The sequence below is a fragment of the Magnolia sinica genome, chromosome 10 (genome assembly GCF_029962835.1).
Source record: "Magnolia sinica isolate HGM2019 chromosome 10, MsV1, whole genome shotgun sequence".
In the NCBI taxonomy this organism is placed as follows: domain Eukaryota; kingdom Viridiplantae; phylum Streptophyta; class Magnoliopsida; order Magnoliales; family Magnoliaceae; genus Magnolia; species Magnolia sinica.
Window position 1 is genome coordinate 24,825,229 of NC_080582.1, and position 25,819 is coordinate 24,851,047.

Consider the following 25,819-nt stretch of genomic DNA (forward strand, 5'->3'; position numbering starts at 1 on the left):
CTTGCTGGACCATCTAGCCTTGATGAATGGAGGGGAAACACAAAAATCAGCTTGATTCTTGGAATGGTGGGCCACTTTTGTGGACCCCACCTTGCTGTATTTTATGGGAAAATATTAACCATTCATCCCTTCCCTCCTAGACAAATTTTGGGCCCACCTTATTGGGTGAACATTGTATGGACAACAACATTTTTGTACAACAGAATTTTAATTCCTACCTTACTGTCCATGAAATTCCTTCATGAATTGCTTGGGTTTATGGCTTCCCTAGTAGCCCCCATCTTGTGGCCCATCATGTTGGGACCCATCTTGGGGATGTGAGCCACCAATTTCACCTCCGAAAAATGATGAACGACTGCTGGAATGGTAGCCCATAACTGGACGTTCCAGCAGGGTTGGCGTCCAGCCATGGGCTGACCGTCCATCCTCCTAAGGCCCACTATGATGTATGTTTTATCCACGCCACCCTCCACATTGTGGACCCCATGTGTGTGGCCCATCTCCCATGTGGGACGTCCACATGTGGGACTCACTTTGATGTGCTTAACGGGCAGCCATCCCAACCCCTTGGACCATCCACCAAAGACACCCAGCTTATGGGCTGCTGCTAGACGTCCAGTCCAGTAGCTGGCGCACCTGATTTATGTATTTTATCTACTCCTTTCATCTGGTGGGACCCTCTGTGACATTTGTGAGTCACCAAGGATTAAAATAATTATATAAATTAATTATTATTGAGTTTTCAGATAGTGGGTGGACTGGAATTTTAGCAATAGGCCCAAAGTTGCTGCCCATAAATGTATGTTTTGGGGCAGCATGGCCCACCATATTTGGGGATATTTTTATACATATCTTGACCTATTTCTAATCAGGTTTTGGGCTTAATTAGTTCACTCTTAAGGCCCACTTCAATTGGGTTTTTATTGGACCACTATTCATAGTTATTTGTTGGATTTCCTAGGCCCATTGTTTTGGAACTTTGTTGATAGGCCCCTGACCTTTGGATATATATTTTACATGCTATTGTGATGGGTTTTATGGGCCAAAATACTCAAGTAGTTGGGCCCTTGGTTGCCCATTAAATTAACCCCATACTTGGGCCAAGATGTGAGGCCCAACTCACTTGTTTCAATCATATGAATTTGCCCATATGGTTAGAATAACGGGCTGCCCATTAGGCCCACCACAATATGTGGGCTCATGATCTTTATGGTTGAGCCCAAACCTTGCTTGAGGGCCAACCATGTTGCCTATGTGTTGGGCTTCGTGTATAGCCCACTAGGCCATGGATTGCTTAGCCCTTGGGCCTTGTTTCATATTTGTGTAGTAGCGGACTACCTTTTGGGACCCAGTTGAGGTTGGATGTCCTCCTTGGTGGCCCTAAGGTAGGCCTATAGGGTTGTTATAAATGGTTGAGGGCCCACTTTGGACCCTTGTTAGGATCACTTCTTCCTTGGATTTTTATGACTATCTTAACTTATGGGCTATCCCAAGGTATTGAGCCCCCACTAGAGGACTTCTCCTTAAAGTACCTGTTTATATATCTAGACCTTATCCCTCCTTGGGAAGGAGGAATATGTTCCACGTCATCATCACCGAGTAGCGCACTTACACCCTTATGACTCATATGCATCATTTGTGTGAATGGATGTAAATGAATTATATTATGTGTAGTTATTGGGTTGATATGATAAAGGGATAGAGTTTCTTCCCTTGTGCACATCGAGTGTTTAGAATTAGTGCATGATCTGTATGCGTGACTCACGCATTGACATTAAATTTTATGATAATACTGCCCTTGCTTCATCAGGGCCTTGCCTCCACATGGACATTCATCGATGGTCGTATGTGTGGACACCAGAAATGATACTTGAGCATATAGGGTGCATAGGATGCCTATTGGTGAAATTTTCAAAACTTCCATGGTACCAAGGATCTACCCCAACGCCTTGATCAAGTGAAAACTATGAGCGCACGAGGGCCTTATATCACTAGGACGTAACTGCCACTATCGTGTAGTCGGTTGGGTAGGGGTGTGGCCTTACCCCCTGGTGTAAGAAGACATTGCTAAGCTAAGTCTAACCAGCTTGTAAATGGGTCCGCTGCCGTCGAGCCTTGTTGGTGATTGACTGTCTGCATGCGGGTAGTGAGGTCTCTTATGCTCGTTTGACCATGCCGGTCTGGAGAGCGGCAGTCATCCAGCAGTGTACTTGACCCTGGTGATTTCCTTATGATGGAAATGTATTGATATATGGATTAGATATGAGGACTGACATCACTTCACATTGCATTTGTATCAGTTGTATAAGCCCCTTTATGCATCGCCTTGGTATGACACCCAATACTCATTACATTATATTCATGATAAGCCTCGGTAAGGCTAGTGATATGTCATTGATCATGTTCCCTTCGTGTATCTCCTATTATTCTTATGTGCACCATTGTCACACACTTTCACCACCCTCTAAGCTTCTATAAGCTTATGCACGATTGATGCATGCAAGAGACCCTAGGTCAGCGTCGAAGCGGCAGAGCTTGGATTAGAGTTGAGCCGAGGACCCCTAGTGTTGCAGATCTTCTTCCTTATTCTTTTGTTATCAGATGTATTTCCTTTCTGCTATGTACTTGTAAAAGTTCAAATTGATAGTGGATTTTGTAATGTGTCCCTTAGTTATTTTCGAGATTTACTTGTTATGAGCTTGGGTATGCTCTCAATTGGAATGAATATACGTTTATGAAAATCCTCCTTGTAGGATCACAAGATCGGAACCTGCTTCAGAAGCTGAGAATGGGGTACTAGGGAGGCTATTGCTGCCAGAACCAGCTATCGGGTTCCTTGTGAGTTCGATTACCGAGTCTGGGGCGTGACACTAAGACTATTACTTCTGATCGTGACATGAAGTTCATTAGCCACTTTTGGTGGACTTTGTGGACTTAATTTGATACAAAACTTTAATTCAGCAACGCCTACTACCCACAGACTGATGGGCAGACTGAGGTTGCGAATTTCATGTTAAAAAACTTCCTTCGATGTATTTCAGGAGAAAAATTGAAGTAGTGAGATTTGGCCTTGTATCAAGCAGAGTTTGCATTCAACATCATGGTAAACCGCTCGACAAGAAAATCACCGTTCCAGATTATTTAAGGATGAGTACCTCGCCACGCACTTGACTTGGTCCCTCTACTTAAGCTCCCAGGCATGAGTATTGCAACAGAACATATGGCAAACAAAATCATGGGCATCCATGCAGAGGTGCAGACCAAACTACATGCCTCGAACGAGAAGTATAAAGAGCAAGCAGACAAGCATCAGCGATAAAAAGTATTCGAGGTGGGCGACCACGTTCTGGTCCATCTGCATAAAGAGAGATTTCAGACCGAGATGTACAACAAATTGAAGAATAAGAAGATTGGACTGGTACCAATCATTCGAAAGATCAATGACAATGCTTACGTTGTTGATCTTCTAGATGACATGGCGATCTCAGGAACTTTCAAGGTCGTGAACCTGACTGAGTATCATGAACCAGAGCAGGACAAGAACTGAAGGACGAGTTCGTTTAAAGTGAAGGGGACTGATGTAAAGTGGGTTATGGACAGTTTCATGTCCAAGATGGATCAAAAAAGGCTCGGTCGATGACAGAAGTGATCCAGACCGTCAAACCTTAAATCAGGCGTATCTCGCAATCCGGAATGAGTTATCGGAACTAAAATATATGGTTTTGAGGTAGAACAAGCTACTTTAGCCACCCAACCCCACCACACTGGGTTGCACAAGTCAGATTTGTGAAATACCACCAGATCAACGGTCATTTCCCTATTTTAATTTTGTTTTTACTATAAATAGTAAGTTTTAGTTTGATTATAACTCTTCCTTTGTTGGGCTTTAGGAGTTGCATCCAACGTGAAAAGTACTTAGAATAATTAGGAGAATAGCGTGGTGAAGTGAAATAGGACACTTACTATTTTTGGCCGAAAACCTTGCACAGTAGTAGACATCATGACCGTCTATAAATAGTAAGTTTACTATTTATAGTAAGTTACGAATTCTAGGAGTTTTAGTTGTACTTTGATTCTGAAATTTCTTCCATTGCTTAGTATCCTATTTAAATGGTTCTGAACTCGTTTATTTCATTCATCAATCAAGTTACAAATTTTATAGAATTTATTTCTATTTTCTAGCTTTCTTTTCTCATGGATTCAAGAAGTCTCTATGAGGAGTCCAGAGAAGCTCCATGGATTCGAAGTAGCTATCCTTGAGGAAGATGGTGATCAACCTCATCACGCTGATCCTTGTGTCATTGACCCATCACATGCTGGCAAAGGGGTGACGGCTCAGCTGGGTCACCCTAATTCACCTTAGGGCCTGTTTGGCCAGCTGCATTAGGGAGGATTACATGGGATTAAATTAGAAAAATCAATGGTCCAAACTTCATGCATGTTTGGTTATTAGCTTTGGTGGTATTGGTTCAAGACTTTGGAAACTGAATCGGATAGAAATTTGAATTCTCCCGGTCCCACTGGATTTGCAACTACCGTAGTGAATCCCGCATGGATTTAAGGAGAAGAAAAAATTGGTATTTTGCACAGTGGTATCTCGTTGTTACCAAGTTTCATGGGGTCCACTATGATATATGTATTATATCCATACCGTTCATCCTTTTTGAGAGATCATATGCAGCCGTAAACCCAAAAATGAGATAGATACAAAGATCAAGTGGACCACACCGTATAAAGTAGCGAGGATAATGATTCCCGTCGTCGAAACCTTCCTGAGGCCCATCATGATGTTTATTTGTTATCTAAGATGTTCATAAGGGCACACAGACCTGGGTAAAGGTAAAAAAACAAATATCAGACTGATTCTAAACTTCTGTGGCCTACTAGAAGTTTTCAATGGTAGGTGTTGAATCTTACTAGTTTATGTAAGACCCGTATCCTATACTGTATCGCTTTGCAGGTTTTCGGGGTCCTTCCGGTCGAATTCCGGTGACCTGCGATCTTTTATTGGCATTTACACGCGATCTTGAGTCATAGCCAGTATATCTGAGCCGGCTCGACTCGAAACTTGTATCGTCATGACCGCATTGTCGCCGCGGTTCTAATGCCGCATCTCGTGCGTCAAAGTGACGCTTAGATCAGAAGTTGTGGCCCGCGCATTATAATGACTGTGGACCGCACATTGTGGGACCTACCTATCCCTATGACACCATTCCTTAGGTGTCATATCCTTACACAAGTAATAATGGCCCATCCTCTTAAGTCAACACCTCCCCTTACCTCCTTACCTAGGCATTTATGATGGCCATCATTATGACAAGCAATGACTCCTCTCTCTCTTATCTCTCTCTCCCTCTTTTTCTTCCCATTCCATCAAGGAGAACTCCTAAACGTCCATGGAAGCCCTCCCATTTCCATCCACAATCACCTTAGATCACCTTCAATCCAACCATTAGAAGCCCATCTCCACCATTGAAGGAGCTTCATTGGAGCTTTGGAACACTACGGAGAAAAAAAAAAGGAAAGAAGGTGGGTGCTTCTCTTTCTCCCTCTCTCTCTCTCTCTTTGAATAGGAATGATGATGAAGGGGTGAGTGTGACCCACCATGAATCATATTTTTCATGTGGGACCCATTGGATGAATGTGTTGGATCTATACCATCCAGCCCATTAGTGGACCAAGATGAAGGAAAAACATAAGTATCAGATTGATCCAAATCATGTGGGCCACGTTTATGTGGGACCCACCTTGACTAAAATGTGGGCCACGTGCATGTGGGGCCCACCATGATGCTGTGTATATCCATGTCGTCCAGCGTCCCTGGACGCTGGACGTGAGGCAGCATGGTTGGTTAACACGGAGTGTATGTACTGACATGGGTGTGTACTAATAAAGCTAACAAAACAAGTTTTGCTTTTGGGATAGGCTTTCCATGTAGGCTCCATCTTGATGTATGGGGCTGATCCACGCCGTCCATTCCATTCTTCAGCTCATTTTAGGCGTTGAGCCGAAAAATGAAGCTGATCCCATTTTCTGGTGGGCCACACCATAGGGAATAGTGGTATTACCATTGAAACTCACTTTGATCCTTCTAATCGCCAAAAATAGGCCGCATATTAGACTCATTTGGTCGGTCTTGGACCATGGAATCCAATGGTTGGAGTGGATTCATTTGATGTGAGCCTTATAGGAGAAAAACTGTAAATTTACACATTAAAAAAAAATTAAGTATCAAAGGCAGCAGCACCTGCTGCTGCCGTTGTCAGTGGGCGGGTAGACGGCCTGTCACGGTCCTCACGGTCCCAATTGTGGGCCCCACCGTGATGCTTTTCGAACATCAACACCGTGCATTTGTTGAGTCCCATTTGGGAGAGTGGGCCCTCCAAAGATCGGCCGTATACACGGCTCAGATGGCCCACATGGCAGGAAAAGGTTTGATTGAACGTCTGCCTTTGAAACCCTTATGGGTATCACCGAAGTTTTAGATCACTCTGAAATTCGTCTACCCTCTTCATCACGGTCCGTGTGACCTTGTTAATGGCTGGGATGGAAGATAAACATTATGGTAGGCCCCACATGGGACCCACTTTATGCGTGGATTGTATGTCCAATCCGTCCTCCAGAGAACGTCCAGAGCCTGGACGATTTAAAAAAAAAGTGTAACGTATATTATTATATAATATAATATAATATAATAAAGTATAATATATATATATATATATATATATATATGTGATGGTGGGTCTACGTGGGACCCACTTGTAGCCTTGAATGCAGTCCATCCAGACCGTCCATCAACGGGCGTCTAGGGCTGGGCGTTAGTATACATACATTATGTATGTATATTTATATAATAAACAATATATATGGTGGACCCACCCGACGTGGGAACCTGATTGGCTGGTGTATCCCACATCAGCCATATAGCTGACTGGATTGACGTCAGCAATGCCTGCATGCCTCCACCATGAGGTACTGTTATATCCAAACTGTCCATCATCTGGACGTTGATGTCAGCAAGCTAGGCGGGGCCTTCTTTGATAAAGGGTCCTGTCCAGCAGCTGCTAGACGGTAGGGCCACCTTAACATATGTATTGTTGGGGAATGTGTGACCCATTGGCAAATATGGTGCCCACGTTGTCCAGAAGATGGGACAGTGAGACCCACACCTTCATACGTGATCTACGTGGCTTATATCACACCGTCCAATGATACATACGGTGGGGACTACCTTGATGCATGCGTTTCATCCATATTGCCCACTGTCCAGACCTTGGATGGTGGGGCTAACCGCGATGTACATGTTTTATCCACTGTCCATGTGGATGTGTGGACACCACTGTGATGTATTTGTTATATCCACACCGTCCAGATTGTGTTGGACGGTGCTGGTAAAATGTTTGGATGGTGCTGGACAATGTTTGAATGGTGTTGATTTACATAAACAATGTTTGAATGATGTTGATTTATATAGATGATGTTTGGACGGTGCTGATTTACATGGATAATGTTTGGATGGTGCTGTTTTACCCGGGCAATGTTTGGACAGTGCTGATCACTGTTAGTGGGCCATGTGCCCCATGGAATGATAGTCTACAGTGATACACATGTTCACCTACAACTACTATTGAAATGATTTTTGGTGTGGCCCAAGCCCACTTGAGGCCCATTGGTGTAGTCCGTTGATACGGATCACTTGATGTATTTGAGGCCTGTGTGCAGGGCCCACCTATTGTGTATTTAAAGCCCATGTATTGCGGTCCATGGATGCGGCCCACCTGATGTATACGATGCCCATTGGTGCGACCCATGGATGCGGCCCACTTGATGTATACGATGCCCATTGGTGCGACCCATGGATGCGGCCCACTTGATGTATACGATGCCCATTGGTGCGACCCATGGATGCGGCCCACTTGATGTATATGATGCCCATTGGTGTGACCCATGGATGCGGCCCACCTGATGTATACGATGCCCATTGGTGTGACCCATGGATGCGGCCCACTTGATATATATGATGCCCATGGGTTGAGACCCATTGTGATGTATTAGGGCCTATTTTTAAAGCCCATTGTGATGTATATAGGGCCCATGTATTGCGGCCCATTGTGATATATTTGGGGGCCCATGTATTGCGGCCCATTGTGATGTATTAGGGCCCATTTGGTAAAGCCCATTGTGATGTATATAGGGCCCATGTATTGCGGCCCATTGTGATATATTTGGGGCCCATGGGTTGACCCATTGTGATGTATTAGGGCCCATTTGGTAAAGCCCATTGTGATGTATATAGGGCCCATGTATTGCGGCCTATTGTGATATATTTGGGGCCTATGGGTTGAGACCCATCGTGATGTATTAGGGCCCATTTGGTAGAGCCCATTATGGTGTGTTAGGGCCCGTGGGTTGAGGCTCATTGTGATATATTTAGGGCCCATGGGTTAGGCCCATTGTGATGTATAAAGGCCCATGGGCGTGGCCCATTGTGATGTATATGTAACCCATGTAATGCGATCCACTTGATGTATATGAGGCCCAATGTAACGTATCTATGGCCATCCATTAAGGCCCATCTTGATGTGATGCATAGTGGACCGTGTGAGAGGCCCATTGCGATGTACTTGAGACCCATGGGTTGTGGCCCATTGTGATGTGTGCAGGGCCCATGGGACTTGGCCCATCCGATGCATATAGGCCCATGTGATGTAGCCCATGGGATGCGTATTAGCCCCATGTGATGCGGCCCATTATGATTGTACGAGGCCCATTATGGTGCATTTGATGGCTAGGCTATGGAGCCCATTGTGATGTATGTTAGGCCCATTTGAAAGGCCCACCGTGATATGTATTAAGCTCTTAAGTGAGGCCCATAATTTTATATATTTGTCCCTTGTGTGAGGTCATGGGTCCACTATATATTAGGATCTATGTGGGGCTATTCCTTGGGGGCAATGTCGGTTAAATGTCCACATTGTCGAGGTCGATTGTCGATGCCGGTTATTGATACCGATTATGAGTATGTAAAGCATAACATCATGATACATGCCCATACGCATCATTTGCATGTTTGTTATGAGATGTGGTTGATCATTGCATATATCATTGAGCGTGTTGTTATGAGACTCCCTGATAGGCGAAGGTTATCTCGCATAAGCGCACGGTATGCGCAGGATTGATGCATGACTAGATTGTATGACGCATGCATCTTGCATTATGATTACTTGGTGCCCTAGCGACATCAGGGCTGTAGCCTCCACAGGCATATCATGGATGGCCAGATGGGACACCAAAAATGTTTGGTTCTAGCATACGGGTGCCATAGATGTCCCTGGGTGAAAATATCTAAACCTCCGAGGCCAGGAGACGCCCAACATCGAGACCGAGTGGATACATGAGTACCTGAGTGCCGAATAGCAGGAGGCCGCGTCTCCCACTGTGTCGTGGTCGGTTGGGAGGGGGTGTGGCCTTACCCGCCCGAGGGTAGGGGGCATCACTAGGCTGAGTTTGACCAGCTTGTGAATGGGTCCACTATCGACGTGCCGGATAGGTATTGGCAGACTATTGGCCAGGCGGATAGTGAGGTTTCTTACGCTCACTTGGACTGTGCTGTTGGGAGAGAGACAGTGCTATTTGGAGTGTACTAAACCCCGGTGATGATCCCAAAGAAGAACCGTACTAATTTGTGGACTTATTGAGTAGGAGTTGCATACTCATGCATTCATTTCATTCACTACCCACTTGGGCTGGTGGTGCACAACTAATCGCTGTGTACCTTTGCATGGCCAAGATTTCGGTTGGGCGCGCGACTAACCTGAGGTCAGGAGTTTACCACATTCGGTTTGACTATCCAAATTTAGGTATGAGACTGGTTTGGATAGAAGTCCCTTATGATGGACCCCATAGCCTACGATACTACGTACTATCATCCCGACTTCACACTCCAGCATGGTCGTTCCATTTGCACCGCATATGGCATTACATTCATGGCATAGGACATTTTGGGTTATCGTGCCCCTGCATTTATATGGTCTAGGTACGGCCGACGTTATTTGTGTTACTCATCAGGAATGTATATTGTATTGCATCCTCTACATCTGATATTTGGCTATCTATGATTCCTCATTCGCATAGTTGTTCTACATTGCATATTCTGACATTGATTGACTCATGGACTTGTCCATATTTTCGCTTACTCTGTTATCATATGATTTATGATCTTGTCAATATTCTGTTTACTATGATAATTCATGCTCTTATCAGTATTTCTGCTTATTTCGACATTATACAATTTATAGATTTCCAGTACTTTCAATAATGTGTGATTTATGACACTATATCCTCGGCATTTAATATTTGGCTCGCTTTGACTCCTCATTTGCATAGTTGATTTGTGTTGTGTACTCTGATATTGTATGATCCATGGACTTGTCAGTACTTCTGCTTAATTTGATTACTCTGATATGGAATACTTGGCACTTACCTTGTGCACACACTTACACCACTCTCTAAGCTTTCTATAAGCTTATGCACGATAGATGCGTGCATGTAATGTTAGGTTGCCGCAATGTTGAGCATGAAGCGTGCGGCGGTCTTCTAGAGCTTAGTTTTTATTTATATATTTCCTTCCAGCATTGTACTCAACTGATTATATTAGTGGATATGTGATGATGATGTTGCCTTTGTGAATTGGGTAATCTTGTGGTTATGCTTATTGCGAGTTAAACACAAAAAAAAATAAAAAATCCTCCTTGTAGGATCCCAGGATTGGAATCTGGCATATAGACGCTGGGGGCCAAGAATGGAGTACTACGGAGGCTGTTAGCTCCAGATTTGGCGATCGGGATTCCTGTGAATTCGATTTCCAGATTTGAGGCATGACAGTTTATGTGGTGTGGTCCACTTAAGATTCTGATATGCTTCATTTTTGGGCCTGTGCCCTAAAATGATCTCGTAAAATGGATAGACAGTGTAGATGTAATACATACATCACTATGAAACCCATAGAATGTGGTGACGTAAACATAAACGCAGTGCATCTTTGTCACCATCCATAACATCCCATCCACCGCAGTTGGTGGGTTTTCACCATTGCTAGCCAAACACGATAACCATTGTCATCCCGGGATATTCCAACTTATCCAAATAGATCGTTAAAAGTGTCCTGGGATATTGCAATACCATGGAACTCCAACCCATCCATCGACAACATCATCATTACCTTAAAACTAGTTCCATCCCTTCTAATCCCACCTAATGCAACTGGCCAAACATGCCCTTAATGTTCAGGTGAAATCCACCTTGAGAGAACTATATATGTCACTCACTAGAATTAGCAAATAAGATCTTATTAGTAGAGATACGAAATAGGCCCTTAAGTGAGATATCACGGACTTAAATTGAAAGTTCTTGATCAAGGAAAAACAAAACTCATTAGAAGGATGAACCCATCACTTTACAAATCATTCGATTTTTCACAATCAGTGGATGGATGGTTGACTGAGTTCACCTGAACTGGTCTCTCGGTCTACTTGGCGCCTAGGTTCACAAGGCTTTCGGTTCGAGTTTAGCCAATATTGGCTCTAGCAAGTGAGTGCACGTGCTCGAAAACACACACACACACACACACACACACACACACACACACATATATATATGTATATCTATATATATGTGTGTATGTGTGTGTGTGTGTGTATTTATATATGTATGTATGTATGTATATGTGTGTGTAACCGAATTCAAAACCACAGATACAACATATATTTATTTACATTTGCATACAAAATTTTCTTCCCTCTATATAATGTCCCAAACATATGACTCACGCGCGTGTTTGCACTACAAGAAAATGGCCTTTTACCGATGGCCAAAACCGCTGGTAAAGGGTCCCAAAACTACCGGCATTTCCCTTTACTGGTGCTAGCCAAGCGCCGGTAAAGAGGTATGTCGGCAAAACTTCTACTGGTGCTAAGTCTCTTTTACCGGCGCTTGGCTAAGCGCCAGTACAAGCGCTGGTAAAAGTCTTTGTAAAAATTTGAGAGGCCCTAGCGTAGGCCAGTAAATTTTTTATTGTATATAATTCAATTTCAACCTGTATTTTTTAAAAAATTTGAAACATAAAAAATGTTGCAATACAATTTTAACTGAATATTAAACAAAATTTATATTACTTCACAATAAAAAAAAATATTTATTATAATAAATTGAAAATGGTCTTTAAAAAAAATCCTCTGTATGGTCTACTCCTAGCATGAGTGGCGTCAAAAGGCTGAAGTGCTTGTAGGCCTAAATTTAGGCATATTGATTAAAATCCTGCACACAAGGGAAAAAAAAGACAAAAAGTAGCATTCAACAAAGATAGAATAAATGAATTAAAAAATAAGCCATTAATTACAAGGTTGAAACAATATTACAGAGTTATCAATGGCTAGATGGGCCATTCAACAGACAACATTCAACAATTTAACCAGCCAGTTTTTTTTTTTCCATAACAAATTGAACCGACTAGTTTTAATGCTATGAAATATTTTTTGTAGTTATTGATATGCTACAAAACTTAGAAACGACCATAAATGTCAGTGTTAAAAAACAAACAAGGTATCAAATGATAGTGTTTTGGTCAGTCGTCCATGTTTTGGCAATCCCAGACCATTGATATGATGGTCAATTGTGTATAGACCATGCTCAACGTCTCCTTCATTGGAAGGTCCTAGTCATGCATGCAATCATTGGCCTTTCTGAATTGAATGTGAACTGTTGATGTATTTTCTTAAAACCACGTCTATCTGATGATCATCAATGGAAGAATTAGCTCTCGTGGGGGAGGATTTTTTTGACATGGTCTATCCACTATGGGACTATCAGACTCTAGATGAGCAAACCGTTGTGGTGAACAAATATGGAACAGAGACAGGGTATTGTACAATTATGCTGTAATGGATAGTGAGAAAGAATCCTTGTGGTGAACAAATATTAAAACTTATGAAACTGTTCAATCCCATTTTCTTCAGAAAATGGGAAGTTCTTTGCTTAATTGTTTGGTTTAGACTTGAAATTTTCTCTGTTTCTTTTCTTTTTTCTGTCACACGTGTGCGCCATCAATAAATATGCATTTTGAATGTGATTTGTCCACAGGCACTCCTTGCCTCCATGAGTACATGCCTACATAACATTCTAACAGTAGTGTGCCACAATATTTTAAGAAAAAAGAAAATAATGTCTCAAAAGCGAAATTAATTGCATCAAATAATTAAAAGCGCAAAGTTCAATTCTAATAACGGAACAGATTGACCAGTTTAAAGTATATTTCAAAAATTGGTACACAGAGAAAGATATATATTTCAATTAGTAATCATAAAAGAGAAAAAAATCATTACTGGTAGGAAAAAAAATATATATCGTTGAACCTTACCCTCATACAGCGTGCTAGTAATCCAAGTTTTCTTTGACCACTACCTGCATTTTTAAGATAGATTTCCCAATCCAATCAGAGGTCACATGAGTCATGAAATAAAAATAAACAGAAAAGGTGGCCATCTGATGAACATGTGTTTGATGCTGCTCAGGAATCATACACAAGAAACCCATGGAACCAATGCCATGTTTTTTTTGAGTTTCATGTTTTAGTTTCCTACAACATAATTCTTCTTCATCAGTACTGTTTATCTTGCATTCTGACTTGTGGACTGTGAGATTCTCATCTAGTCTTTATCTATTTTGCTGATTACTGCATCTACATGTTGGCTGCAATTTTTGGTACAGTAGCGAGTTCCAATCCTTGGGTGCTTCAGATTGATGTTTCCAAATCTACATTGCACATGATTCTTTTGCACCTTTACACCAATTTTCAGATTGGCAATGTCGATCAACTCCGCATGCTCATCAGACTTGATCACTGTTATATTTTCATATCCGAATTCTAGCTTCTATGTTTATCTGCAATTAGAAGAATTTTCTTAGGAATTGAATTCCGGATCTACTATAAATGTCACGCCCCAAACTTAGAAAACGGGCTCACAGAATTCCCAATCGCCGAATCTGGCGCCGACAGCCTCCGTAGTGCCCTATTCTCGGATCCCAGTACTCATGTGCCAGATTCTGATCCTAGGATCCTATAAGGAGGATTTTCAGTATGATTTTTTTTTTTTTTTTTTTTGTAATAGAGCATAACTTGGGAATACCTAAGGATCACATCACATATCTACTATGAATTTAGAACGAATAGGTCCTGAGTCCGAATGACTTAGCGATTTTCTGATGTAGACCCTTAATGTTTATGCCTTCGAGAATTTTCAAGGCTGATAGACCCTTGTTCCTCCCTGTAGGACATGCTGCCTAGGAGTGTGACCCGAGCAACTCCCGCTCCCCCGTGTGAGCCTTGCATAGCGCCGTCAGCACCCGTGACCACGAGATCAGCTTCAGAAGATGCCGCAGACGATGACCGTTATCTTTCAGGGGCAGGACGGGTGCCCGTTGTTACTCCAGCCTAGGCAGAGCAGAAGCGCGCGAGCGCCCTTCTTAGAGACTTCCGATGGCATGATCCGCCGCGCTTCCAAGGCATGCCAGACCCTACTGCAGCAGAGATATGGCGCTCCGAGTTGGAGAAGATTTTTGACACTATGAGGTGTACGACCCAGCAGTGGGTCCCGTTAGCTATATTTCTTCTCCAGGGTAAGGCTCAGCACTGGTGGGCATCAGTTACCCGAGCGGCAGTGGCCGATTTCGAGTGGACCTGGGAGGACTTTGTAGACCGGTTCGACCAGAAGTTCTTTCTTGAGCACATTCAACAGCAGCGCACATCGGATTATTTTGGAGCCTTTTGATCACTTTGTATTTCCCCTTCCGCATTATACTTAAAGTTTTTGATATAGTGGATATGTGGTGATGTTGTTTTGTGACTTGGTTATGCTTGTGGTTATGCTCCATTACAAAAAAAAAATTATACTAAAAATCCTCATTGTAGGATCCCAGGATCGGAATCTGGCACATGAGTGTTGGGATCCGAGAATGGGGCACTATGGAGGCTGTCACGCCGGATTCGGCGATTGAGAATTCTGTGAGCCCGTTTTCCAAGTTTGGGGCATGACAGCAAAGAGTTCCTAATTCAGGTGTAATAAACTTTCCTGTTTCTACATACGATTCCCCATTGGAGTTTGGGTTCAGCTTCCCTGTGAACAGGATATCCAGTCTCCTGTTTCTTCTCCCTCTTTCCCTGATCTATTGTTGGGAGTGTTGGGCAAAAATATTAGGATCTCACCTCCCAAAAATACTAGAATTATGGGATATAATAAAGCAATAAAATAAATCAAAGTATAAACCACACGACACAAGAGATTTTATGTGGAAAACCCTCGAAGAGGTAAAAACCACGGGACCTAGTCCAGAGCAACAATTCATTGTGAAGTAGAACATTACGACCGATCGCAAGCACACCCTACTTGGATCAAACCTTCTTCACTCATGCAGGAGTGGACGAACAATAAGAGAATAAAAAAATGAAGTGATCTCACCGATCACGAGGACATAGAAGCGCTGAGACGTCAACTACGTAGTAGATCACCTCTACGAGCAGAATCCTCCCTTCCACAAGCTTCCTCTCTCTCTTTTCCCTCTCTCTCTCTCTCTCCCTCTCTCTTCCTCTAAAATCACTTTAGGAAGCCTTAACATATCTTAGAATAGCCCTAAGGACCCCTATTTATAGTTTAGGCAACTCTCCTCCCACACCTCTGCAAATCCGCCTCAAATTTACGCAGTCCGCATAAAATCCATGGAGAATCTACGTAACCCTCGACTAGTCGAGCTGGGTCCTCGACTGGTCGAAGGACCCCTTCGACAGGTCGAGCCTGACCCTCGACTGGTCAAGCCTAAAAAATACTGCTTGCTGGACTTTGAGTAGAGCGAGCCTCGATTGGTCGAGCAGCTCCCTTTAACCGGTCGAGCGGCCCACTTGACTGGTCAAGCAGCGCGGTAATGCCAAGATCTGAGTCATCCAATTTGCACTACCACTCCTCTGAACTGAGGAGGAAAACCCCATCATCTACTACCATCCCCCAGACATGATAAAAGCCATCCAGTTTTCTGTTTCTTTTACCTATTCCTCCCGAGACAAATTAACAGCCCCATAGACTTAGAACTAGTCCCTAATTCCCAACCATTGGATGTATTGTTGGGGCCCGACATAGAGATCCCAACATAGAGAGAGGAAATTATACAAAAGACAAGGAAGAAATAAAAAAGATGAAAGCATAAGCAAAAGGATCTAGAGAAGCAGAGCTTACCCAGGTTTAGATGAAGATACACTCCCCGGAGCAAACAAGTAAAAACAATTAAGCAGGCTTCTCAAATCCATCACAATCATCCCTCCTTCCAGAAAGACTCACACATGCTTTCAGAGGGAAATCTTCTGAAGAAACCAACTATATTATGTTAAATAGCTACATTGATCAATACAAGAAGCTATTCATATGGCATCTTATTCCTTCCATTAAAGATAAAAGGGTCTGTTAAAGTATCAAAGTTTAATTTCTCTAATCACATGGGAACATAATCCTAACTACACATACAAAAATTGGATATAGCATTATCAAAGATGGATTTCCTTACCTACGTTTGCTTTCGTAACTTCACATTTGGATTCCGTATGGGCTTGAGCCACATATCCGCCATCACCTGCGCTGAAATGCTCCAAAGGAAAACATGGGAAATAATAACAAAAATAATAGTAATCAGTTTACTGAATTTAGAATACAAAGGAAACAGTTTACTGAATTTCTTTTTCAAAAATAATAACTCAATGCACAGGTGAGATTAGAGGAACATGTATGAAACTCTTGGCGAGGTATCTATGGTTAGAACATGAGAATTCTTTCAAATGCACTAATAGTAATCAAAAAGCTCTGTACCCATCCATAGTTCCATGCTGGAAAAAATCATAGATGCCTCTGGACTATGGTCACAAGAAGTGTGAAGTGAAGCAACGAAAGATACAGGTGCAGGAGTGGCAAATTGTCCGTTTCAAAATGTTACCAAGTGTCAATAGGAGTGACCAATCGCAAGCAACAAATTGTATTCATATCATGATGTTCATATCTGTTTTCTAATTGATGGATGTGGATGGGGAACGGATGGTGAAAAAATATCATGCTTTGACTGATTTTTCTACATATTTTAGTGATTTAGTACAATGGCAAAGTACAAAGGCAAGCATCCATATCTATCTCTGAAGCCAAAAGGATGCAAAATAAAAAGAGGAAAAAATGAAAATAATAATAAGTAGCAATTAACAACTATCAAGTGGGAAAATCATGAAACGAAATAAAGAAAATTGGTAGAAATTAATACATATTTTGCATAAATCACATGCAAAAAGAAAAAAGAAAAGAAAGAAAAAGAAATTATGAATTGATCTTTGTTTGAAATTTTAGAAAAAGGTGAAATTGCGGTAATGACCGCTTTAGTTGAAGTAGGAATATGCCAATATGTCCTAGAGGGGGGTGAATAAGACTTTTTAATATTTTATGGTAATTTAAAATCCTATCACTATAATCTTAAAAGTAAGCATACATTAGGATTATTGAAGAGTAACTCTACTGGCTTCCAAGCCCGGTAGAGGATCCAACCATAAAACTATTTGAGAGATAAACAATATGCAAATCAGTTTATGATAGATATGACTGTGTGTGTGAGGCGTGATCTCAAATAATCAAGTATGAAAGTATTTAAGAAAATCACATAAGTAATGGAAGACAATAGCAATCTCAAACACAGTCATTTTTTTAGTGGTTTGACTACTTGTCTACTCCACTTCCGGTAAACGCACTCAACCCTTGAGTGTACCGGATCTCACTAAGGAGGTTTCACAACAGGTTCACCTCAAACTGGAGGTTTTAAATTAGGTTCACCTCTAACCAGTACAACCTCCACTTAGGCTAACACAATGTGTCTACACGACACTGTTTATGCTCCCATGAGCATGGGTCAACACATAACACCTGACTTTTAGGCCACACTAGCTAAGGACCTTCACAAGGACCTAAAAGTTTATGCTCTCCACAGAGCAAGGGTCAACACAAAGCACCCCTGTAAGACCCGTGTCCTAGTCCGTACCGTTCTGTTAGCTTCCGCAGTCCTTCCGGTCGAATTCCGGCAACCTTCGCACTATATCCGAGGTTTGCGTGCGAACCTAAGCCGGGTCCCGCACACCATCTCGGCACGATCCAAAACTTATATCTTAGCGATCGCGCCATCACCGCGGTTCCAACACCGCGACTCGCGCACCGAACCGATGCCCAGGCTAAGAGATGTGGGCTAGCGTTCTTTTCGAAGAAAACACCACGCGTTACTAATATCGAGGGAATCTCTACGATATGTCCCATCAATCAATGTCAAGTACACACCATGCCCTAGGTACAAGCAATCCATCCCTGCTTTTTTCAAAATTCCACTCTCTCCACCTCACCATTCCCCTTTACACAATTTCAACTACAACCATACCTTTTTACAATTTTCAAACAAACCCATCCCCTTTTTAAAAAAAAAATCAAACTCACCCATACCTCCCATTCCATTCCTTACATCATCCCATCCCTTTTATTATTTTTCCTCTCTCATTCCATCTCTTCACTCCCAACAACAAAACTTCACATGTCCAACACTTTCTCCCAAATGCCAAGTGTGGCCCACTTTCCCTACTCTCTCATCTCCCATCTCAACCATTCATCTTTCATCAACCACCATTAAAAGTAGAGGCAATGAGCTAAGGAGGCTAAGGGAGCAAGAATGAGGCCTAGAGGTGGGTTATTTACCGTTGTTTTCGATTTTAGGGCCCACTTGTTGGTGGGACCCATTTTGATGTATGTGATTTAATCAAGAGGGGCCCATAGTGGCGGAGTCCCTCATCTCACCGTGTCTCTCTCTCTCTCTGTCTCTCTTTCTCTCTTTCTTTTGTTATGGGTGTGGTCCACTAGATCCACACCGATCGTGGACCCACCATGATGGATGTATTCTATCAACGCCATCCATCTGCCTTATCCATCCCATCCAGTGGGCCTGACCTGGATGATGGAAAACACAAATATTAGACCATTAGGTGGGTCACGTTCATGTGGGACCCACCTTGATGACACGTGGGCCACCTACATGTGGGATCCACCATGATGATTGTGTTATATCCATGCTGCCCAGCATCCAGGAGAAGCTGGACAGTGGCTAACATAGAGTGTGTATACTGACGTGGGTGTATTTTAACAAAAAAAATAATATTTACTTTTGAGGTGGGCTGTCCATGTAGGCCCCACCTTGATGTATGTATACAATCCAAGTCATCCATCCTTCTGCTCAGATCATTTTAGGCGTTGAGCCAAAATTTGAAGCCAATCTGATCATCGGGCCGACCATAGTATAGTAAATTGTGTTTCTACCATTAAAATACCGCCGGATGTTTGGGTATACCAAAACCTGTCCAATATTGGACTCGTTGGGATTGTATCGAGCCATAGGGACCAATTGCTGGGTTAGATTCATTCGACGTGGGCCCCACCAATCAAAAACCACCAAATTTTTAGTTTTCAAAAAAAAAGGTAAAACAGTAGCAGCGCCTGCGGTTGTGGGTGGGCGGACGGATGAGCTGCCCTCACGGCCCTAGTTGTGGGCCCCACCGTGATGCGTTTCAAAAATCAACACCATGAATTTGATGGGTCCCCACAGACCAAGTGTTCACCCCAAAAATCAGCCTTATACGAAACTCAGGTGGGCCACACCATCTAAAATCATGTGAAGACATGCCTAAACATATAAAAACACTTGGTGGGGCCTACCTGAAATTTTGATGCGGCTAAAACTTGGTTTGAACCCTCAGCCAAGTGGGACACACCTAATGAGTGGGCTGGATTTCTGAACCACATCACGGTGGGCTCCCTGTCCACGTGATAAAAATAATAAAAATATCATGATGGGCTCCTTGACCTGACCATGTGACCCTGTTAAAGGGTTGCATGGCAAATAAACGTTAAGATGGGCCCCAGTCCCACCCTGGTCCACGTGGCCTTGTGAACAAGTTGGATGTAAATAAACAATATGGTGGGCCCTAGTCCACGTGATCTTATGTACAGGTTGGATGTAAATAAACATTATGGTGGGCCCTGGTCCATGTGTCCTTATGCAAAGATTGGATGTAAACAAACATTACTGTGGGCCAGGTCACGTATGACCTTATCAAAGGGTTGGATGGAAAATAACTATTACAGTGGGCCCAGGTTGTGTAGCAAATAAACATTACTATGGGCCCCAGGCCTGAGTGACCTTATCAATGGGTTGGATGGAAAATAAACATTATGGTAGGTCCCACATGAGACCCACTTGTGTATGTATTGTGATCCACACCCTCCATTAGTGTGGGCTCCACAATGATGCATGTGTTTCATCCAAACCATCCAATCATTTTGGAAATTATTTTAAGGCCATATGTTGAGGCCCATCTTGGTGTATTTGTGGGCCGTCCATTGAGGCCCACCTTGATTTGTATAAGGCCCATATTATGAGGTCCATTGTGATGTATGCAAGGCCCATGTGACTAGGCCCACCTTGATATATATACGAGACCCATGTATGAGGCCCATTTGATGTATTGGAGGCCCATGGGTTGAGGCCCAATGAGATGTACATGAGGCCCATTATAACGTGATTCCACCATGATTTATGTGTTGACTCTTATAGCGGCAGTGCCTTGGGAGCAATGTTGGTTAGATGCCCACATCGTACGGATGATGTCGGTTAAATGTCCGCATTGTCACTCTCCCTAGGGCCCATTAATAGGCCCATACTTATAGTGTGTAGGCCGTTTAGGCCCATCTTCGTTTTGATCAGAGCCCATCACCACATAACATGTATAGTATAGATTCATGATTCATGATCATAGGCATCATATGTATGCCTGATGTAAGGATTGACTGATCATTGTACATGCCTTCGGGTAGATGGTTTATGGACTCCCTGATAGGCGGAGTTGCCCTACATAAGCGCGCGGTACGTGCAAGATTATTGCATGTCTGATGGTATGATTCATATACTTACATTCGTGTGATTATGCTTATTGTATGCCCTAGTGACATCAGGGCCATAGCCTCCACAGAAACATTGTGGGTGGCTGGATTGAATATCGAAAATGTTTGGTTCTAGCATACAGGCGTCATAGATGTCTCTGGGTGAAAATTCCTAAACCCGATGGTACCAGAGGATGACTCCAACGTCGAGACCAAGTGGATATATGAGCGCACGAGGGCCGAATACCAGGAGGTCGCGTCTCCCACTGTGTCGTGGTCGGTTGGAAAGGGGTGTGGCCTTACTCGCTCGAGGGTAGGGGGCAATACTAGGCTGAGTTTGACCAGCTCGTGAATGGGTCCGCTATCAACATGCCAGATAGGTATTGGCAGACTATTGGCCAGGCGGATAGTGAGGTTTCTTACGCTCACTTGGACTATGCGGCTTGGAGAGCGGCAGTGCCTCTTGGAGTGTACTAAACCCCGGTGATTATCCAAAATGAGAATTGTACTGAAATCTGATGAGGATTGGCATGCTTGAGTTGCATCTCCAATCGCATGGCCGTGTTATGGCCAATAGCATTCATATCTTGCACCGCATAGCCTTAGTACGGCTGATTACATTCATGTACTCATCACCATGATTTTACATTACTCTAACCATGCATTCTGAGCATGCTTATATTATGCACACACTTACACCACCCTCTAAGCTTTCTATAAGCTTATACACGATTGATGCATGTAGGTGACGCCAGGACGCAGCCGTAGCATAGTAGTAGCAGGAGCGTGCGATGAGCTTCTAGAGTTTTGTTGCTTTCGTTATATTGTATTTCCCTTTCATACGCACTGTATCCAAAAGTTTTTTATCATAGTGGATTTTGTGATGGTGTTCTTGTAGTTATTGTTCATGGGTTATGCTTTTGGTTATGCTCATTATGAATCAGACTGATGATTATAAATCCTCCTTATAGTATCTTAGGATCAGAACCTGGTAAATGGGTGCCGGGAGCCGAGAATGGGGTTCTATGGAGGCTGTCGACGCTGGATTCGGCGATCGGAAATTTTATGAGCCCGGTTTCCAAGTTCGGGGCGTGACAACCCCCCACGTACACTCTCGCTAGAGGCCTCTTATGAGGACTTGCAATGGGTGAGAAACACCTTTGACCTAATCCTAAGAAGGAATGATCATAAGGGTCTTCTGGACTCTAATGACTAACAGATAAGTAGATGAGCCCTGTTGAGTGCGTTGTTGAAGATCGCCTCCTTTGATGAAGAAGAATCTTCTGCTTCCTTGAACCGCAACTTAGAAGATATATCAATATATGGTGACGGGTTAGGTCAAGGTTATAATGGAATCTTACTCTATTAAATGTTTTCATATAAGGGAGATAGAACGATTCCAATCATCTATGCATTCAAGGCATCCTAGCTTAATGATTTTCCATTAAGGTGGTAGCTGCAGGATCCTTGAATGCGGAAGTTCATTCCCCAATCCACTCTATTGAATGTCAATGATGAGGGTGGATTGGAGGATGAACTCCCATGAGAGAAAAAGGCTTAGGGTATATGATCTAGGGTTAAACACACAAAAGCACTCTCTCTTTTTCCCTATCTAACAACCAAGGGCAAGCTCTCATTAAATAGGCAAAAGGTTCCAACGGATATAAAATGGTCATATTTTTTACAGAGTTCAATATCATCGAGAGTATACTCTCGATAGCATCGACTTGCCGCTCGATGACACGAACTCAAATGTCAAACGCTTTTGAAACCTTTTGCCAGCTGGTCGAGGAAATAGAACATGCGTCGATGTTATCGAATTGCGAACTTTGATTTCATCGACATGAGGTTTGATTCCTCGACATTTGAAAATGTGAGAGACTTGTCTTTAAAGATTTTCAGGAAATAGATATGATCGAGCTTCACTCGATATCATCAGAATTTGAATATCGATGATATCGAGGGCAGAGTCGATTCATCGATAATTCCAAGGAATTTTCCTATAAGCTTGTTGGACAGTTTCTGTCCACTTTCGATGACATCGACCATGCCTCGATATGATCGATATTTGAATATCGATTTTATCGAGTGACCCTCGATCCGAGAAAAAATATCCTGAAAAACTTGTTAGATGTAAATGTGTCCTAATCCGATATCATCGAAGGGCTTCCAATATCATCGAGATTTGAATTCCGAGGATATCGAGAAGCTCTTCGATAAATCGAAGATTTCATGATTTGCTATAGTAGAACTTTGGACACTACAGACCTAATGTCGATTTTATTGAGTCTAGTTAATGGACTCTAGATTCAAATTTTGATGATATCGAACCCTCTATCGATACATCAATAATTCCATCCAGATATCTTTGTGGTTGCTGGACATCTTATGTCCTCATTTCAATAATATCTAGTGAGCTTCGAGGACATCGACAACAAGGTTCGATTTCATCGAACCACTTGTCGATAAATCGACAGAGGCAGAAAACTTAGAGATTTTTTTGAGTTTGAAAAAAGTTTTCTAACCATAATCCCTTAGGGTGTTCTAACCGATTTTAAAGGGTTTTAAATACTTGGTGTTTTTATTAGAAACAAAAGTTCATTGAAGGGGGGAAAATACAATCAAGTTCAAAATCATGGCCTAGACTGCTATATGCATGTTCCACATTTTTATCCAACATGAACGCAGTATAAATGTTTCTCAATCCAAACTGTCCAAATAATGGATAAAGCATATCCCAAAAATCACAAATTAGAGTATCAAATGTGTGAAGACCACCTTCCTACGTCAGACTAGAGAATTTGGACTATGCATCTAGATAAGCCAAAAGGGATTCTGTAACAAGAAAAGCATCTCTTAAATATGATAACGAATCTTTCCCTTAACCTGCAGTGAAGATTAAAAATAGAAAACAAACAAAAGTACCCTAAGACTGGAAGAGAGAAATTGGCAGTGACTTTTGATACTCTGTTGTGTCCTGCAAGGATATAGTCAATACTGAGAAACATTAGCAGATGATTCAGAGAGAAATTGCATTATTTATTCAAAGAGAAAAGCCACTTACAGAGCTCAGATGGTGAATAGAGCTTCCTCTGCTATTGACTTTGTGACGCTTAAGCCCTTCTCCCTCCTTGAATAAATTAAAAACCAAATCTTCCATGTGGTCCACTCCTAGCACCAGTGGCATCAAAAGGATACACAATATGTAGTTGGGAGATCAAACTAATATAGGCTGCCCCTTTACCATGCCAGGAAAATGACCCATAAAACCTGAACTCCAGACGAAGGAGCAGAGTAAATAGGGCCCCTGCTAAGATACACAAAAGAAAAACACACACACACACACACACACACACACACACACACACACAGAGAGTTACGCAGCACTCCAACAATGCTAATGAACCGAGATTCAATCTCCGGTCTCACCCACAAACGATAAACAAGAAGAAATAGAATCTAGAAATAGAATCGAAGCATTCTAACAAACCACAAGATAGAATATACGTGGAAAAACCTCAATAAGGGTAAAAAACCATAGGTGCAAACTTCCACTATGAAGAAAAATGAGATTACAAGCAATATACTAACCTTTTGCCCTTGGATATATAGAAAAAACCTTTTGCATATACTTTAGAATACCTTAGAATAGCCCTAAGAACCCCTATTTATTATTTAGGCAACTTCCCTTCTGCACTCTTGCGAAACTGCCTCAAATTTACGCAGTTCGCACTAAATCCGCGCAGAATCTGCGTAACCTCAACTAGTCGAGCAAGGGCCTCGACTGGTCAAGCACCATGGACCAAAAATAAATTTTACACACTGGACTTTGAGTCGAGCGAACCCTCGACTAGTCGAGTAGGCCACTCGACCGGTCAAGCAGCCCTATCCAGATGTGGCTCCACATCTCAACAATCTCTCACTTGGAGACACATCGCCATAAACCTTCGTCTTCTACATCTTGAGTGCACCACCTCCCCGTCTTCAAGCCTGAAGACCAATCAAAGCTGAACAAAGCTTCAGCTTCTCCCGTGTGACTGCCTTGGTCAGCATATCTACAGGATTCTCACTTGTATGAATCTTCTCCAAAGCAATAGATCCATCTTGTAGTAACGAACATATGAAGTGATATCTGATGTCAATATGCTTGGTCTTTGAATGAAAGACTTAGTTCTTAGCCAAGTGTATTGCACTTTGACTGTCACTGTACAGCTTGCAATCTGCTTGCTTCTTTCCCAACTTTCCATGAAACCTTGCATCCACACCATTTCCTATCACGCTTCTATAGCTGCAACATATTTCGCTTCCGTTGTACTGATAGATACTATCTCTATAACTGAGAGACCCAACTGACTGCAGCACTACTCAGAGTAAACACATCCTGTAGTGCTTCTTCTACTATCGATATCTCCTGCCAAATCTGAATCTGCGTAGCCTTGTAGCTTGATTTTTGATCCTCCATAACATAGCCTTACATCCATAGTACCTACCAAGTATCTAAGGATCCACTTCACAGCTTCTCAATGTTCCTTCTTAGGGTTGTTCATGAACATGCTAATAACTCCCACTGCTTGAGCAATGTCTGGCCTTGTGCTTAGCATAACATACATGAGACTCCCAATAGCTAACATGTATGACACTTTAGCCATGTAGTCCCGTTCCTCTTACGTCTTTGCACCTTGCTCCTTAGAAAGCTTGAAGTGGTTGGCTAATGGAGTGCTAACCGGCTTAGCACCTCTCATACTGAATCGATCAAGTAGCTTGGCTATGTACTCTTC

At 42.6% G+C, this 25,819-nt stretch overlaps 1 long non-coding RNA gene across 1 annotated transcript; it reads right to left on the minus strand.

The window, feature by feature from the left end:
• Positions 1-12,301: 12,301 nt before the first annotated feature.
• LOC131257400 (uncharacterized) lies at positions 12,302-16,599 on the minus strand. The gene is made up of 3 exons (XR_009177362.1): positions 16,281-16,599; positions 13,415-13,458; positions 12,302-12,315 (listed from the first exon to the last, which is right to left on the minus strand). It is a non-coding gene; the product is annotated as an uncharacterized LOC131257400 (long non-coding RNA).
• Between the last annotated feature and the right edge of the window lie 9,220 nt (positions 16,600-25,819).